This window comes from Phalacrocorax aristotelis, chromosome 5 (assembly GCF_949628215.1).
Source record: "Phalacrocorax aristotelis chromosome 5, bGulAri2.1, whole genome shotgun sequence".
Lineage (NCBI taxonomy): Eukaryota > Metazoa > Chordata > Aves > Suliformes > Phalacrocoracidae > Phalacrocorax > Phalacrocorax aristotelis.
In genome coordinates this window covers 56,292,281-56,311,892 of record NC_134280.1, presented here as the reverse complement: position 1 = coordinate 56,311,892, position 19,612 = coordinate 56,292,281, and the positions used below count along the sequence as shown (strand labels likewise).

The following is a 19,612-nucleotide window of genomic DNA, read 5'->3' as shown; positions in this document are numbered from 1 at the left end:
TTCCATATAACTTACAAAAGGTGATTTTTAAGATGGGAATTCGTATGGCTGATATTATGATCCAGAGTTTTATGACTTTAAGAACCACAATTCAGATTTATAAACAATTTTCAAGAAAACTTTACAGACAATTGAACACTTATTTTCCCTTCCCAGTTAGTAATAATAGAATCTCCACTGTGCATTTACTGTCATTGGTAGCCAGACTTATCAAAAATGTCTATGCTAAACTGCTTGGAAACTCTTAGGCCCAGTTTAGCAAGATATCAAAAATACTTAAATGCAACTTTATTCCTAAAACCGTCATTATTAGATCGCACCACTCTCAGTGGTGCTGAGCATGTTGTTTCTTTGTGCATATGCTGGGAATAGCTGCACACCTTAGCTTGTTAGAAATTCCCATTGTGAGCTGCCGTTTGTGTTAGAACAATTTACACATTGCTTTCTAAATAACTAACAATGTTCCAAATTTTGAAATTTGCACTGATCCCACTCCAGTCACTTAAGAATTAACACTGGGGTGTACAAGAAGGCAGAATTCAGCCTAACATGCCTTCTGTTAAATTACTGGCAGATTAAGGTCAAATCTTGGCTCAAATTCTCATGTCAGCAGTCCCATCAGAAGCAGTCACACAAGTGAAAACAAAGGTAAAAAGCCCAGATTAAGAATGGCAACACAGATCGCATCAATGCAATGGGTAACAGTTTCTTCCACCTCAGAGGATTCTAAAAATACTCAGTGGGAGGAGAAGCATTCAAAGAGGTCACAAAAGGAGGAGTTAAAGATTCAAGGAGAAGTTTAAGGAAGAAAAAGGTCATATGGCCAAACACTTTTTAGGGTGCAAGTAGTTTCAACCCGAAAATTCACATTAGCATAACTCATTTGAAACAAACAAAGAAACAAACAAACAAAAACCCCTGAAACGCAGTTGAAAGCAACACAAAGTGTAACTACCAAAAGATCAAAGATCAGGTTTTAATTGCAACACATTTTCACCGTGCAAGCCTCCATGGAAAGACAAGACAGCTTGTAAATGTTTTTGAAGTAATATTTCAGTAGAAAAGCTAATTTATTTACTAATTACATCTTTCTATGAAAAAGACTAAATTAAGGAGCTGTAAGTTGCAATAGGCAGTGTTAAAATACTTGTTATATAATAACAATTTACTTTTAACAATAACAGGCACTTATTACTTTTATGAGTTCTGGCCTGATAATAGAAGAATCAAGAAATAACCATCAATTATCAATAGAACATTATAATTTGCCCCTTTTTTGTGATATCATCATTAGTTTAAAAAGATGTTTCTGTGTTTCTCCCCTGCCAAAATTTCAGACCCCTCATCCCCGAAAAAAAAAAGCTTTAGAAAGGATTTTTTATGTTTGCTATAGGTTATGTATTCTACTGCTTTTTAGCTAAGATATTTTCCTCAATTTATACAAAGAAGGAAAAACATTTACATTAAAAAAAAATGAAAACAAGAAACAATTAGAATATCACAGGAGCTGACAAAATACTTTCCTCAAAAGCTCAAAAGCACTTGCTTTATTTCTTCTCTTACTGTTAAGGACAGCCATGTTTATCTGTAGTGTTCTTATATTTCATAAGGGCAAAACCTATATTTCTAAAGACAGACTGACAACGAACTGTAATGGAAGACAAATCTATCTGTGTGTCTTCTTTCTGATATAATCACATTGCTAGCTACAATTTTTATCTCTAGAAATGACTGAAATCCTTAAGAAACATTTCTTTAAACACCCATATCTCGTTCAAACTCTATGTTATAGATCTGAACACAATTTATAGCTACTACATTTTGTTATTGGGAAGAATACAAAAACACAGAATGAGATTTTTTAATAAACTTTTCCATAATATTGTAGAAATAGCTCTTTTGAAATTCCTGAAAATTTTCAATTAGCAGGTTTAATCTGCATACCTTTTAGAATTTAAAATAATGATATGTGTGGAGGTCCTCCACATTAGACATGAAACTAAATATAAAGGCTTATACTTGAAAGGCATGTCTCCCTTCAACTTCTGTATTCTGTGTTCACAAACACACATTTTGAAAAGGTTTGTGAATCAGGAAGGAATTTTTTCTTCTTTCTGTACTCAAAATTAATTTTACATACATATAAAATGTACAAAGACATCTTCTGACATCAGTAAAATGTCTTCATCTGTATTGATTCATTTTCTGATTTGATTCATTATAGAAGCAAAACATTGACTCGGAATCCAGCACTGAACATTGAAGAAGCCTGAATTCGCATCTGCACTGCATCACTCTCCCTGCACCGAGGCTCTGCTTCCGAACCATTCCAAAACCTTGTGGATCCCAACATTTTAAAAATTAAGGGTATTCTTCTTAAAGATAATTATAAAAGAAGCAAAGAAAGAAATTAGCATTTATACATTTTTAGCTCTTCTTACTGGCTTTATAAACCACAGTTGGGATTATTCCACAAAGTAGCATATTTTGTACTGACACATGTAAGTTCAAACTCGTGAAGTTGCACTGGAGCAATTTATTATATTAACAACACACAGCTTCTCATCCTTTTTATTCTTCTCTTGTGAACTAGGAAAAATTTTCTTTCAAGGACAGCAAACAGGTTAAGTATAATTAGACTGAGATGAGTAAATGAAATCATTGAGTATTATTTAATATCATGGTTTATTACATACTTTGTTAGCAATTTTAATTGTAGACTAAAGGAGTTTAAAATACTGTGAGAATCTTGTTAGACATGACAGTTTTGCAAAGGTAAATGAGAAGAGGATGTTAAAAGATAAATAAGGGAAAAAAAAAAAAGCCTAGGTGTTAGATGAAAAGGATCTCTCCACAATGACAAAGCATCGATGAAAAGAATTAACATTTGTCCATTGGGTAATCAATCAGTCATGGAATGGATGGAATCCAGCTCTTTGTTGCATGACCGGTGATGAAGAACGAGTGTGTTAGCTATCACAGCCAAGCTCTCAAGTTCTTCAGACTGAATGAAAGTCATCTTGTTCCTGTCAAGGGTAGCTTTTGCTTCTTGTCTCTTCCTTATTCTTCCCTTTTTTCCCTCTTTTTTAAATTTCACTTTTATGGTCTTCAACAAGTTACCAACCCCAGCTATAGCTTACATGAATACTGTATGGCCTTACAGTGGCCTGCACCTATCCTCATCGATTTTGGGGGGTTGTTTTTTTTTCCTTTTAATTCACTGAAGTAGCCTCCTATTACTTTCTTTGAAATACAGATACAAAAAAAAAAAAAAAAAGGCATTCATGCTGTCTGTGTGTTTTTGTTTTTATGGTAAAGTCATACATAAAAGAAAGCCTAAATGTGAGAGTGCAGCAGCAAAACTTCAAAGCACTGACTGTCAGACATTATTATTTCAAATCAGCTTTGACTTTTTGAGACTTAATAAAACACTATAGTACAGACTGGCATATTTATAACACCTATATCAGTGATCAACTGAACTGTCTTATTCTTGCTACTGTGCAGTACCTCATTATTTCTTTTATAAAAAGCTTCCCTCAAAACATGTTGTAACAATACTGCAAACTGATAATTATTAATGATTTGAGTTCTAAAACACAACTTGTTTTGCATACAATTCTTTTTGAATACATACATTACTTTGTGACAGAAGACAAAAGCACATTGATTTATTAATAATGATTGCAAATGCATAGCAAGTTCATAAACAATACAGAAATATAAATCAGTCAAAGGTATAGGTGACATATTTCTACATGCATCTGAACTGTTACATATCAAGGAAAGAGGCACTGGAAAGACATGATAGAGGAATTAGAAGAGAAATCAGGCATACTGCAAGAGAAACTGTTCTAAAACATGATCAGATCCTCAGTAGGAGGAGGATACACTTCCCTTCTGCATTTTAGAAGAACAATACTACAGAATTAGTGGCATCTCTGTCTCTATTTCAGAACTATAGTCTATAGTTATACCCCATTACAATTTAGTAGATATTGCTAGACATAAAAAGAGTATATTTTTTGCAAGCTTTAGGACTGCGTAACAATATGCAAGTTCCTCCAATTCTAATGTTCTATATTCTCTAGGCCACTCTCATTACCCTTATTTGCCTTCAGCTCCACAGGAGAAAAGGTGTTCTTTGGATCAGCCTTTGTCAAATGAGTTCAAATGCCTCATTCAAGTCTATATCATGAGGAAAACAGCACAAGTGGAATTACCCTGTCAGCATCTCTGAAATATTTGTTAGAGAAGAAGTGTTGTGTGGAGATTTTTTTCTTTGAAAGAATGTTAAATGAGATTATTAACTCCTTGGGACAGACATTTGTGTGCTTACGAGGCCTATGCCACCGGATTCCTACTACAGGAGAAGAGCTGCCTTTTTTCCCCAAAAACCAAATAAGCTGCAGATAAACATTACAGGGGCTACCATTTCATTGCCCTGCTCCCTATTGTACCTTTGCACATCTCACCCCATGCCTCCAGTGCAAATGTGTTTTTTTCAAGTGGGTGAAGGTAAGGACCTGGCATCTAAAATAACACCACCACCACCACGATGATCCTTGTAGGTCCCTTTCAACTTGGGACATTCTATGATTCTATGAATCAAACCCATCATGCATCTGAAGTAGGAAGTTTTGTTTCAGTATTCTTCATGGAATACTAAATGCTGTTCAGAGTAGAAAAATCTAAATAAAATCAGTACTTTACAAATAGTCCCGAATAAAAGTCAAGCATAATTTAGATTTACCCCAGTCAGTGTTTGTTACTTACAACTAAACTAAAACACTAGGTCCGTTGGTGCTATTATTAGATCCATTCATAAAAAATGTTAACTATTCAGAAAATTAAATACATTCATTAAAATCCAGTCATGATTTCTAATATACCTGTGTTGGGACCTTTGATTAACTGATCCATCTCTGAGTGCAGGAAAACAGCTTGCCTTTTGTGAGTTCACTGCTCATCAGATTTCCTTGAGGTAAGGAACCACCTAGCATATATCTATATCGTAAAAATATTTCCTAATTTTCACGCTTCATATTATGTATTTTAAAATTATATGCAAATTCTAACATTTTGGTATCAAAAGGAAAGGCAAAAGGTTAATTCACTTTGAAAGAACATGATTTTATAATCTTCTAACAATTCAAAATTAAATTAAGGACTTTACATTTACATTCATGATTATGAGAAATAAAATTATAATTTAACCATGACTATCAGGAACTTAACTGCTGGATGGTACTATCTATTCTTTTTTAATCCAAGGATGCAAAGTTTGTGTAATGTTACTAAAATAGATTCTTTGTTGCCATAGTTACTTTTTCTTCTTTCAAACACAAATTATCCTTTCCTGTTTCAATAAACTCTAAATAAAAGAAAAGGAGACAGCAACAATACAAAACTAATCAAAAATCAGCCTGAAGGCTTAACACCCATATTTGCAATGTACTGCCACTGTCTCTTGCTCATAAGCAGCTTGGTTTCAGTTTTGCTGTCAGTGGAGAGGCAGGTCAGGAGAATCTCATCTCTTCCTTCTCAATTTCCATACTGTTCATGTACAGTAATTAATTGTCGTTGTCTAACAGAGAATTAAAATATAAGGCATTTCAGACATGTTGCTAGCCAGTGAACTGATTTCTTTGGGCAACTTTTCAAGATTTTCTTGATTGAATAAGCTTTCAAAAGCCAAGTTCTTGAAAAACAAAATACAATCACAACACAAAAACGAGCAACATGACTTTTAGAACAGGAAAACCTGCTAATTCCTTTTGCTACATTTACTGCAAATTTAAAACAAAAAAAATCATTCCTAAATTCTCTATCTTGCTCCTGTCTTTAAGGAGCCAAATAATCCTGGCCAGTCGCTTACTCCCTCCTCTCATATTGACTCATTTCTATCCACCTCTTTGTCTGCCTTGGCTATTGAGGCTGTGACGTTTCTGGCACAGACGTGTGTATCTCACAAGGGTTTTGTTGAACACCTAGCACATTTCCGTTCACCAATTAGAACTTGGTTCTGATTCTCAGTGCAACCTGTAGGCAGTACTGTAAAACCAAAAATGGAAAAAAGGAAAACAAAAAAAGGGCAAAGAAGCCTTCCTAAATACAATTATATGCAAAAGGCAGTCAGCTCGCAGTAGATGTTTTCTTGCAAGAGCAATAACGGAAAAGTGACTGAGATCTGACTACCTAAGATTACAGTTTTGCTTAGGACAGGGAACCAAGTAAATCTGCCAACTGCTGTACATTTTTTCACAGTGACAAGATTTCCACAATATGATAAAATTAGAACTGTAAGAGCTTGGAGAGCTCTCTTAACTTTTAATTAAAACTCTCCAAGCTCACTAAAAATAATTAGGCATTAAAATGTTCTGGTTTTCCTCTGAATTCATTTGCACTACTTGAATGGTCTAGATCTTGCATGAAACAACAGACATTCTAAACAGAAATGCTGGAATTTAACTGGGAGTGATTTTCAGACCTGTCTTCTATGATGCGGCTACTGGGAAAAACTGTAGAGAGTCTGAAGCTTCTACCAATTCCACCTAAAATGGCTTGTTTCTACAGGAATTTTCTAGTGCAAAGTGCTCAGTGCAAAACTCTAGATAAAAACCAGTTTGAATTTCGTGGAAAGAATAACTCAAGATACAGTTCTGACCTTTATTTTTATTTATTTATTAAAAAGCAGAACCTTTAACCTTGCAAATGTTTTTGTTCTCTTAAAATAACTCATACAATGCTATATGCCACACTATTTTTAGAAAAGCAACAAGAGAAAGCATGCTTTTCCCATACAGCATGGCACAGATATAAACATCAACACAGATGCTCTGTGAGAGCGAGCTGGACTTCTCAAGCACTTGATCATTAAGGAATGCACCAACTGTTTTAGATAATCTCGTGCCAGCTCCAATTCTGCTCCACACTCCCCTTTGGGAGTGGCAAATCTTGTCCTGCTCCTAATTTTTCATTTTACTCACTCCTTCATTCTTTTTTTTTCTCCCCAGAACAGAGGGAAAAAGGCATTGTGTGCCAAGCAATGCAAGACTAGAATCACTTCCCCAAACAGAGCAAAACTTTCAGACAATTAACCCTCCCCTCTTCTTTCAGATAAATTACTAAGTATAAAATGCAATCTGTTTCCTTTGTTTACTCAATATGAACAATTTGTAAATGACTCAGGGATAAAATTCAGAAAATGTTGTGCTAAATTAGAACCATTATAAACATGCTAATGACTGCTCAACTAAAACATGCAGGATCAGTGTGAAGAAATATATTTAGTTCCTGTGAAATACAGTTGTATTGCCTCAGAACTATTTGGTCACTTAATTGTATATGATTACTTCAGGAAAATGTTAATTTCATGAACACTGCACTAGACGATACACCATGTGTGTCAAAAGGAGCTTTCTCAAATGTCAGTGTAATTGCTTGGATGCAATGTTTTGGAATATTAGTAGAAGAGAAATATCTTTTGAGCCTGTCAAAATTACATGTACATTTAATTCCTCCACTTAAAGTTTCCCTTCCATTATAAGCTATATTTTACTCTTAGATTGGCTGTATTCATTGAAGTACACATCACTGCCTTATTTGCATTACAATGACAGTATGCTGTGTATTGTATGTAATCACCTGTTCCCTAAGTATGTGCACCTTTATTTACTTCCCAAGTGAAAATATAATATTGGCAGGAGAGAGTCTCGGCCTTTACACAACAGCAATCAGGGATAGTCAGGAAAAGGGGAGCACAATTTTCTTGCAATCCCTGTCCGAAAGATTACATAAACTGGTATAATAAAGGAGATGATACACTTACTTTCCTGTCTTTTACTATGTATCACCAAAGTAACAAAGTCAATAGGATTTGCAATATTTGGTTATTTTTAGCACAAAAAAATAAAGTTGTGTTAATGGAAGCAGATCTCAAAATCTTCATTACTTTTCTTTGCTTTCTCATCTTCACATCCTTCTGTATTGACCAGCTCTGAAAGATCAATTTTTTTTTCTTCAGAGTGGAAAACAAGAACAGACTGAGCCAGAATCTTAGCTAGAACTAATCGGCATAGCTGCATTAAAGTCTGCTTAATCTTAAATAGGTTTGAAAGTTCTCCCAATATTCAGCCCAGTTATTCTTTCCCTTAATCTCATACCTCTGCTCCTTGTTAGTCCTTTTATAACCCTAAACAATTCACTTTCATGATTGGTATCCACTCTCTTCAAATACTTGTGAGTTGAAGTGACATTCTTCTCATTATTACTCTATTAAACTATTGAGAGTTTAATCTTTAAATCTTTCTTTGTTAAACTGCTCTGGAATAAATCATGTATCATATGGCTTCTGGACATGCAGTGTCCTTCTTTTACAAGTGAATTTCCCTAGCAGGCCAAGAAGTTGCAGATTGCATGTCAGCCTGTGTGCAGCTACATACTAAACCCACTCACTGGACTCATCTTATTGAAGACATGGGGGCAGATTTTATTTTCTCTTAACATTGCACAGCTCTCCCAGATTCTCATGCCAACCTGAAGAAGACAATCCCATCTCAGCTCAAGAAATTATTTGGTAGTACAAATAGGCATTTATAACATTGTATCTTGTCCTATCAAGTTCAATGCCAAATAAATACTGTATCATTTAACAAAGCAGAAGTTCCACAAAATGACTATGAAAATATTAGTAAAATTTTGGGGGAGTAAAAAAATCTTAAACAAAAGGTAATACAAGTGTGTGTAACCAGGTTAGTTTGTGGCGGTCAGGGTGTGAGGGGACTTCCTGAAAAGCAAGAAAAATCAGTTTCTATTAAACTGATTAATGTGCCTCGGAAAATTTGTGATACCAGATGATTTATGAACAAAACATGGATGATTCAAAAGACCTCTATTTTATTCCCCCAAATTGTATTCTACTCATTACCCTAATAATGCAGTAATAAACATCTGTTTAATGATTTGAAGGCTTCTTAATATTATGTATAAAAATCTTAACTCAGCTCTTACTTAAAATATTCTGAAATTAAAACAATTGTATAACAACAAGAATTTTTCATGAGAAATCCTTAAGCATTTTTGTATGTAAAAGTATAATACAAAGAAAACGAAATAATATGCTCTTGATTTGAAATTACTTCAAACAAGGATGCAAAGGAATGAAAACAATAGCTAGAATCTCCTCTCTATTTACCATTTCAGAAGGTCTCTATGGCTTATGACAGAGTCTTTTCCAGGACACTAAAATACACTGACAAAATCACTTCTATAGCCTCCTATATACTAATAAAATTTTGACTTAAACAAACTATTATATTCTGTATAAATATAAATATAGAACAAGCAAGACTTTCCTGAGCTAATTCCAGCAAACTGAGCTTTAAAAGGTTTACAAATCTCACAAGCCCAATCTACTTGCCATTGATATATATTTAAAGGAATAATAGCTGGTTTGTTACAAATCTGTGAAAAGATTTAAGAAAAGAATGCACTAACACCTTCAAGAATAATCTCTTAAAATTTTAATTTCCCTATATACATCGAGCTGAAAATTAGCCATCAATTTTTTTCCTGTAAAAGATCATTATTGATTTTGTAAAGGCAAGTACTGGAAAGATATGGAAATGCTAGAATTAAAGATGTCCAAGAAATCCTAAATCAGCCACTGCGTGAATAAACATTATGATAAACTCTTTCAATAAAAAAAAAACCCATGCAATTAAAAAAAAGAAATGTACACCTTTTTTTTTTTCCAGGATTCTTGCTACATTCAGCACATGAGACAGCCCCGGACAAAAGCATAAACTGGAACTGCAGCAACGAATGTCCAAGTTTCCTTGCAAAAGTTCAAAGAAATTAAATGAATGAGGGATGGAACTGCAAAAGGAGAAATGATAGGTCGCAGTTTCATTTTCTGGGAGCTCAATTTAAAAAACTTGGGGTTGTATTTGAGGAATTGCTGAACATTCACAGCTGCAGCTGTGTCAATGTAAAGTCAATGTAAAGACTGAGGCTATAACATATATATAGCTATGTACAAACTGCTGCACAAAGTTAGGTCCTCTGGAAAAGAATCAGGACCTAAACACCTCAGGCTGAGCAACCAATAAATCAATGATCTTTTTAATGTCACACTCTTAGTCCCACACCTGTGAATTCGGCATGCTGACTACCCTTTTTCCTCTTTACAAAGATTTTGAGAAGATAATTTGTTTGTAGCACATGTACAGAGTATGCTGCAAAACCCCAGCCAATTTTGTAATATCCATGTCTTCAGAGCACAGCCTGAATAATAATTAATTAATAGACACAAAGGCTTCGGCTTGACCAGTAAGGATATAACAAGCCACTGGATAGCGGCACGTTCCTAGAGCATCATCCTGTTAGTGAACTGGATGAATCAGAATTCTTTTTGAGGGAAAATATTGTTTAACCATGTAAGAAAAATTATACTTATCTACATGGAAACAAAAATTGTTTTCATTTTAAAACATTTTAAGTTCTGTTGGGTAACTGATGAAGACTTTAACCAGTTAAGCAGATATTCTGCAAAATTAAAACCATTTTATACCTGTGCTTATATACAGCTCAGATTTTTATAAATTAGATTTAGTAGCCAGATTTGGAAACAATGGCAATTTGAAGGGTACTGATCATGCCGAATTCAAGACAGGGTGAACAGGAAATGGACTTCGGTTTCTCCACACTGGACTTCACAAATTAAAAGCCCTCATGATAATAGAGTGGATGTTGCACTCTAGTGCAGGATGTTGTCCTAGTGCAGCAAAACAGACACAGCCCCCTTTTGCCTTCCTGACAGAGCAAATCTTGTCATCCCCCATGTGCAGGCTGAAACACCTGTATACGTTCCCCTGTCTGCTTAGAAGTGATGTCACAGTGTGATGTGCTACTTGACCCATTAACTCATTACCTGTTTCTCAGCAGAAAATTATTTTCACCCCCAAAGCTGCTGCACAAATTCATCACCATGTACATCTTCCCAGAATATGTAGCACAGTAATACGATAAATTTCAGAGCCAAGAAAGGTGGGCATCATTTGGAAACATCTGGGACCAGACTTAATAATACTTGGGGAGTTCTCATCCCAAAATCTGCTATCCAAAGAAGTAAATACCTATTCAGTACAATTAAATCTTCATAGCTACAAGAGAAGGGCAACCACGGTAAGGTCATGCTACCTTTTAAAGTTATTCTTTATTCCCTATTCTGCTAATAAACATTCTCTTCCAGAATCCTCCTCACTGCATGGAAGAAATAAGCAATGGAGCTCTAGAGAATTACACCACAACCTTCACTAAAAGTTATATTGCAGGTAACAAAGATAATTTACATTATTTCTGTCTTAAACATTTAATTTTCTTGCTTTTGTTGATTTAATCCACACTCCATAGTTATAACAGTTTAATTTAATGAGCTGAATTTTAGCTGCATGACTCCCCAGAAAATTTAAGCATGCATGAAATTCTATACACCTACTTTGAAATTGTAGATTAATGCTGCTTTATGATATACTCTTTACACAAACGCAAAAGATTCTAACAAAGACTCAGTTGTTTAGAATTATTTTTCTCATGTTTAGGACCAGTAGAAAATTTCCTGTTATCAGAACAAACCTCACACAAAAGATCGCTCAATTATATGTTCTGATTTATGACCTTAGAAGTACGCATTCCAGAGAACAGGACAGGAAGGAAATATCTTTGTTCAAATGTTAAATGACATAGTAAACTGGAAAATTATGGTATTGCCTTATTCATTTAAATATATTACCAAATTCAGTGCATGAGTAACAGGTGAAGATTTTATTCCTATTGTATTCATTAGATCACAGTCTAATGCATTTCATGCACATATAATAACAAAATTCACAACAGGATCTATATATTTCTTAGTTTTAAGCTATAGTTCCTGCCTTTTATAGTGTCTTTATCAAGGCCACTGCATGATTTCTAAGGCTAGATCCTTTATAAACAAGATTGTACGTGGAATTCACACAGAAATAGTAGTGTGGCCACAATGGTCTGAACATGTAAATGCAAAGGCTTGTTACTATCAAGAAAAAGGCAGAAGTTTGGGCTGCTGCCAGGTTCTCCACATGGTCATGGTTTGGTGCATCTAATTTGTGTTTACATATATTGAAGCTGAGATTAATCTCTTACCCTTTGGTTGCATTTTCATTGTCTTTACTTCACATGAGAACTGTCTTACTGGGGTTTTTGTCTCGACATTACCCACAAAACTCCTTGTATGTAGACAACCAGGCAATCTTTCTTGTGAACTAACCACTTCTATAATCCTTAGGCTGCAAACCTGCCTAAACCCTACTCCTGCATTTGCACTCACACTATTAATATAATCATGAGCACTGCAAAGGCAGAGTCTCAAACATTGCAAGTTACACGTCTCTGGTTCCCTAAGCTTTTTTTAAACACTTATTTATGGACAAGGTATAATTTACACCACCTTATGTATGGCTGGGCAGGTGGTACACTGTGATTGCTGCTCCTTACATCAAATACGCTAACATCATTGTCAGTGGTGCCCACTTTTCCCCTCCAATCATATTTTCACCTGTTCTCTCTCATCATAAGATTTGACTGAAAGCTCTCTGGGACAAGGACTGTTGTTTGCTTTTACTACTGCTCTATGTCCAGCACATAACGTACTCCTGACAGAGGACCCTGGAAAAAATTATAAGGAACCATCTTAATTCCTTCTAGTGAAACTCAGAGAACCTTCAGAACTCAGTGAACTAAGCTCCATGGAATAAGTTACTTTTTGTTTTTGTTCCTTTTTCCTTTCAAAGCTATAAATGTCGTATAACCTACTATCTCAACTGGAACAACTGCTAGTGCTCAGCCTAAGCCAGTGGTCAATGAACATACCTTCCCCTGCACAAAGGGAGGAAGGCAGTATGCACAGGCACAGCTTTTCACAAGGCAAACCAGCCACCACAGGTCCCAGAGCTGCCGGTACTCTCCATGAGCATTGAAGTCACATGGGGCTCTTTTAATTCGAGAAGGAGACTGCTCGAGTTTCTCAAGTTCAGAAAGTTTCCAATTTTAGGCAAGTAAGAAGAATTCTGACAAGATCTCGCATTTAGGAACAATAATTCCTTTCAGTGAACTATCCCACATCCAAATATTTTCAGGAATTGTCCAAAAGATTTTTAGTTGAAAGGAAATAAACTATTTCCTTCTTCAGCAAAATATAACTCCCTAATGAGTTTATTATCTTATAAACAGTGGTATAAATGTGAACTTTGATACAAAGATGATAACATCTTGTTCTTCTGAAAACTATTAACTGGACCTACTCAGCACCTAAGGCTACAGGCAATTAGTCCCAGAACACAGGTTAAAGAATTTAAATTGCCACAGTCCGTTTGCCCATACATTTTGATTACTTTCTTTTTTTCTCTCTTTTTGCACTAGTGAAATGATTACAAAAGATAGGTAAAGACATACATCCAGGCCCTAAAAGTGGAACCTTATACTGCATTATATAGCAGATCGGAGAATAAGAAAAAAAACATTGTGAACAAATGTATAGGAAAACCATTACAATTGTTTACTGCAAAGCCATGCAGTAATCATGACATTGGATCAGGCTGCTTAACAATTCCTCTCTAACAATGGTAACTTTTGCAAAGACTAGATTAAAAATTTGAATACCACGGGCACATTCCACCTATACTCAAGACTGCACTTTTAAGCAAAAATACTTTTTTCCTTTGAGGAAGAGTCCATCCCTTTATACCAGAGACAACAAGGACCAGCAGTCCACAGGGAGGGTCAGCAGAGTCTGGCCAAACAGAAAACTACACAAAACCCACTTGTAAACCACTAATTTTGTACTCAAAAAGATATGTTATCTACATGGTCAGATACACATGTTCTTATCTTTGTTCAAATCAAACAAAATCTAGGGGTTTTTTAAACATTACTTTTACAACCTCCTGTTTCTTGCTTAGATGGCATATCCTAATCTTAAAGCCCAGTTCCTTGTTTTGCAAGTGTTCTTGTTCCAGTTCACAATATATCACAGCTTTAACAGGCAAAGTTATCCGTAAGATTTCCCCAAAATTAGGCAACTCATATCAGCTATTAGATGCAGTCCACATGTTGGAAAACAATACTGAGTCAGCCAACATCAACCATATTCTGTATCAACTTGCCAGGGCCAAGGTGCCAGGTGCCCTGCTATACTGAATCATCTCTATGTCTTGTTGCTTGGAGGCTGCGACTTTGACAGTACCATATTGTAAAAATCTGGATTAAATCTAGCAAAGAAAGAGATCATTTATAACTCATCTGTGGGTATATTCTGTCTTTGGTGTGTGGTTGAAACTCCCATTAACACTAACATGAGCTACGCAGGCCTACTGATGGGTGAATTATACCCCTGACAGAAAAGTGGTTTTTTGCTCGATGGATTTTCTTTGATGAACTTGTTGGCTACTGGACAGTCATGTGTATATATTTAAGTATTTCTCTGTGTATATGGATTTGTATATCTCTACAGTGATGATGTCAGTTTGACTAAAAATGCAGATAAAGCATTTCTTAAGCCAAAATGGGCCAAAGCTAATTTTCCCCATATAAACTTCGGTTTGGCCCTTATTTATCAAAACCAGAAAAAGTTTGACAGAAAAGGGGATCCAAATTGGTTATCCCAACAAAAAATAGAAGCTAAGGCCCTTCTTAAGACTTACTTTATAGGAACCGTATGCACAACTTTCACTTTCTAGAAAGTGGTTTTCTCTTGAACACACATCAAAACCATTCATCATCATATAATTGTAAGTTGTCAGTCAGAGCCGCACCCTTCATGCAGTGGCAGGCCGCCAACACATCTGTCAGAAGCACTCACAAGCTTCCGTGTATTATTGTAATCCCCTACAAAAGGAACAAGCCCATTCATCCAGTCCACATTTTCCAAATCGAATGACGAGTGTAAACCCCGAGCCTGGTAAAATAATAGCACTTACCCTAAAAACGCCACACTTATCAGGTGACCACAGGCTAAATGCCAGAGAGCAAATATGTAATAATTCTAATCCCCACATGTAACGCGTACGTTTTAGGGAACGGAGCTCTTCGCGCCTGAAAGAGGAAAAATGGCTTCTGTGCCTACAACAAAGCGGTCTCCAATGAGACTTTGGAGAATGAATTAGAGTAATAAGCTTTACCTCTCTACTTCCACTAACTCTTCAGCATTCTCTCTCTGGAAAAGTATGACAGTTCAATGTTCAGAAACACCAAGTGAAGCACATGCCATTGCCCTTTCAGGTAACAACGTAGCCACATCAACCCAGCAAGACCTTCAGAGCAACTTTCCTTCAGCAGGTGAGGCTGCTTCCCTGTGACCAGGCAGGTCTTTATACGTGCTTAGATACAGAGGTGAAGCCATGACTCCTCTCTGACACCACCACCCCCCCTTCAATAATTTGCCCCCAGGAGCTTTAAAGGAGCAGGAAGAGACAGTCAGCATGCACGCCCAACCATAATGATTGGGCTGGTAAAGACTTTGTGCACTCCACACTGCTATTTGGCACTTTTATCGGCCCTTGATACAGGCAGAATGCATATTATATATACAGACATATACAAACACACATTTCTGAAACAATTTGAAAGATATATGATGGCTGACCTGCTACAAAATTTACTTCCAAGAGCAAATACAGAAAGCATTACTCCTGAGTGATACAGCCAGGAGTAAATTATACCATCTCACTGCAAAAAGGAAGATAAATATCATAACAATTCAACTCTCAGCTGTACTGCACACCTATATTCACAGTGGTGTTGTTCAACCTAGCGTTAGGGAAAATCTAACAATGCCCAGACTGCCTAAAAAAATAAGTCTCCGAGTACTATAAAGATACCATACAAGCATGAAGAAACTGCAGAAACTGCTCTGCTTACTCCTGGACAGTGATACAGACTATTCTAGCAGGTCCACCCCATTAGAACGAAGCTGGAATATAGGAATATCAGAGTATATCATCACACTCCAGCAAAACATGCTGGTTTTGAAAACACCAGTGGGGGAAAAAAATCAACCCCTCAATGCTTTCGTGATTCAGTTTCTCCGAAGGATGATTTTCTGTCTCATACGACTACTTCAGAATTTAATTCTTTTGCAAAATTGCAATACAAACAGCTTTAAGCACAACAGTATTTTTTTTTTTTCAGTTAAACTACATTTTTACATATTTTCAAAGTTTACTTGACAATATTCATATTCAGTACCTCTTAATTTTTGGCATGAATGAAGACCAAATTTCACTAAATCCGAATTAAATTAATTTTGGGTTCGAGGCATCATGAGGTAATAATATCTGCTGTAAACTGGGTAAACCAAGATAAATGAATGCTTTCTCTTTATATCTATGTATGAATATGATACTAAGCATACATAACTATAAGTACAACATATGTTCAACAAGAAATAAATAAAACTGAAAACACTTTACAACTGCATGGCAAGTATCCAAACTAAATTTCAGGTAGCAGATGGCATGAATAGGATACATGTGAGAAACAGGCAACTTTAATTATCTCTCAATAGTTCATAAACAGGAAAATTTGGCAAATCACAACTTTTAGAAGATGGACTTGAAAAATAACATTGTGTAATAGAGATAACTGAATTGAAAACATAACAATACAAAGTTATTAAGCTCATCCTGACCATAATTTCATAATGAGTATTAAATGATTACATGTGACAGAAAAGATCTACCCCAAATACTCATGCCTGGAAAATGTAATAATTAATTATTCCAAGTAGGGCTCTGAATTTCTTGTCAGTTATTATCATTACCCAAAAGTGGCCAAGTGGTCTTTCTTACCAAGTCCCTTCTTAGCTTTTGTGCAATCTACAGATTAAAAAAACCCAAGTAGAATCTGGACCTGGTTATTTCTTCAAACAGTTACTCAGACAAACTCCAATGGGGTTTATTCAGCAGAGGTCAGATTTGCCCACAGATGTCATTCAAAAAAAATAATATTTTTTTGAGCCATAAAGTAAAATAAGGTGCGAATAGAAACTAGGTTTAAAGTCTCATCTGAATCACACCAAATGTGAATCTGGCCTTCACAAAAGAGTTTGCTCTCCTTTTAACTTATCTTTTGGAAAAATCAAATGTGTCAGGTGGATCTCTGAAATTTCAAAACTTGATTAGTAGGACAGAGGCTAATTTCCTGAACATTTCATTGAGATGGTTACAAATGCTGTGTAGAGTCAGCCAGGCAAATCACCTGGGAATCAGTTCATCAGATATTGTACTATTGCTTTCATACTCCCCTCCCTAATTCTTTCCATATAAGAAATGTGTCAGCCATAAAGATCTATTAGCCAAATCCCTGAAGTTATTCAGACATCTAAATACGATTTAAGTGCCTAATTGCCATTTGTGTAATTGGGAGTTAGATAGCTAAACAATAGTTTGGGTGCCTGTATTCCGCTGAGATGTAAGCTTTCTGTTAATGAAACTCTCAGCATTATCCCTATGAAAAAAATGGTAAAAGACCTCTCAACCATTCCATTCTTAAGCTAAAGACAAAACCAAATAACAGGAAAACAACCCTGCCTGCATAAATATAGGGAGAATAAAGCCTAATTTTCACTGAAATATATACAGATTTTTATTTATCAGATTGCTGCTAACAGACAAGATAGCACCTCCAAAAATCAGAAAAGAAAGGAAGAGTTTATTGACCACTGTGATTCCAGAAACATTTAGTAAGAATTGGAGAAGCTTTTATCCAGTTCAAATGATAAGTAATTCTCTTTTTCATGCTAATAAAGAGAATTTGACCCCTGTTAAAACAGAAGGTTGTTCAGAAGGCTTTATCAACAGCACCTTCAGCCTGGCATAATAGAGGCACAGCAAAATCAACAGATGCTTCTGAGCATCTCAATAACAGAGGTCTGGGTCTTTGAAAGAATGACTAGTCTGCCATTTCATAACTGTCATTTGAAAGAGGAAAAGTGTTGTTTAATGACAGCTGGGTTTTACTGCTCAGATGAATTGGAATAATACATACAGCCCATGTATTTTCTGTACATTGAATGCTTATGAAACTCATTTATACATCCGTGTGCTCATAGCTAGATACAGATACATACACAATTGCAGTATTTAAAAAATGGCCAGAAGTTTTAGGTACATTGCTTGAATCAAATTACATCTTATTTTCAAAGCTGGTGGACCTTGTAGTTTTGGAAGTTGAAGTTGTAAGCGCTGAACACATCCCAGAAATCAGTCCCAGTATGTTTCAAGTTAGGCATCCAAAGTCAGTAACCACAACTGATCATTTGGGTCACTGGAAAGTATGTTCACAATACACACAACTACGGAGTCAGGACACTATTAGATAAATATCACTTCCATCAGAAAAAAGGGCTGTTATTCCTTTCAGACAAAGCAACACAGGACCACTAGCTGCGAATATGTTTTTCGAATTCAGAGCCTCCCTGGGGGGAGTCAGCTACTTCTTTTGGGGATCTTAACCCTTTCTCGTCATACCTCAGAGAGCCCTTTTGCAGGTCCTTCTGCCACAACTCACAAAACCTATGCTGTACCTCCTATCTTGGAAGCATGGAACACAACAAAGGCCACTAAAGACTTGTTAGAAATCTCAGTAGCCACCCCATACATTAGGAGCCCCAGTCAAGCAGGAATCTCTTCAGTCCATGAGTCCTGTCCTCAGTAAGTGAAGACAACCATATAATAATCAGCAGCAAAGTCTGCAAAGTTCACCAAGCTCCACGTGGCTACTCACTTCAAAATGAACACGGTTCTGATTTCAGAGTGATTATAAGAGCAGGGGTTCAGCAGACTTGAGTTTAATGTAATTTTTCTTTCCCTACTTGCCTGCCAACTGACAGTCCTGCAGAAGAACAGTGACCATTCTCATCCTTTCTATGCCTCAGAGCACAAGAGATTGCCTGGCTTTGTAGAAGAAAGTTCCTATATTAAGAATATTCTTTACTCTCTCTGTATTATTAAAAAAATGACAAAAAATTCTAAAGTTTAAAAGTGCAGCAGAAAATATAAACTTCATTCTTAACACAAATTAAATGAATCCTAGTGGCACAACTACCAGTTTCAAACCAGTAAATCAGTATGCTTAATGTCAGCAACCGATAAAGCAGAAACATATGCTTTGCTTCACTAATGGCATAGAGAACATTCTTCAATTGTCTTTTGGTTGAAGCCAAATGTTTGTTGGTTAAAACAAGATTTATTTTAGAAACATTAATTTTCAATAGCATGCAAACTGATTTATTTTCTACTAAAATCTGTGAGATTACTTTTAGTTTAAAAACACTTCCATAATGGTTTCTGCACAAGACCTATCAAATTATATTTCTTGGCCCATAACAGTCATCTATTCTTTCTCCTGGCTAAGAAACCCTCCCACAGTATATTATAGCACAATATTTGAGCTACTGTGTTTGAAGTTACAACTCATTTTATCAAGCCGTAGACATTCTCTATAAGTGGTGTACTCCTTTGGAACTAATAGATCAGTGTTTTCTTTGATTTTCTATTTAGCTTGTTTGAAAAGAATA

At 35.8% G+C, this 19,612-nt stretch overlaps 1 protein-coding gene across 14 annotated transcripts in view; it reads right to left on the bottom strand.

Moving 5' to 3' along the window:
• The window catches only part of SOX6 (SRY-box transcription factor 6), a 379,848-nt gene that overhangs the window by 176,150 nt on the left and 184,086 nt on the right, over positions 1 to 19,612 (bottom strand). The window lies entirely within an intron of this gene.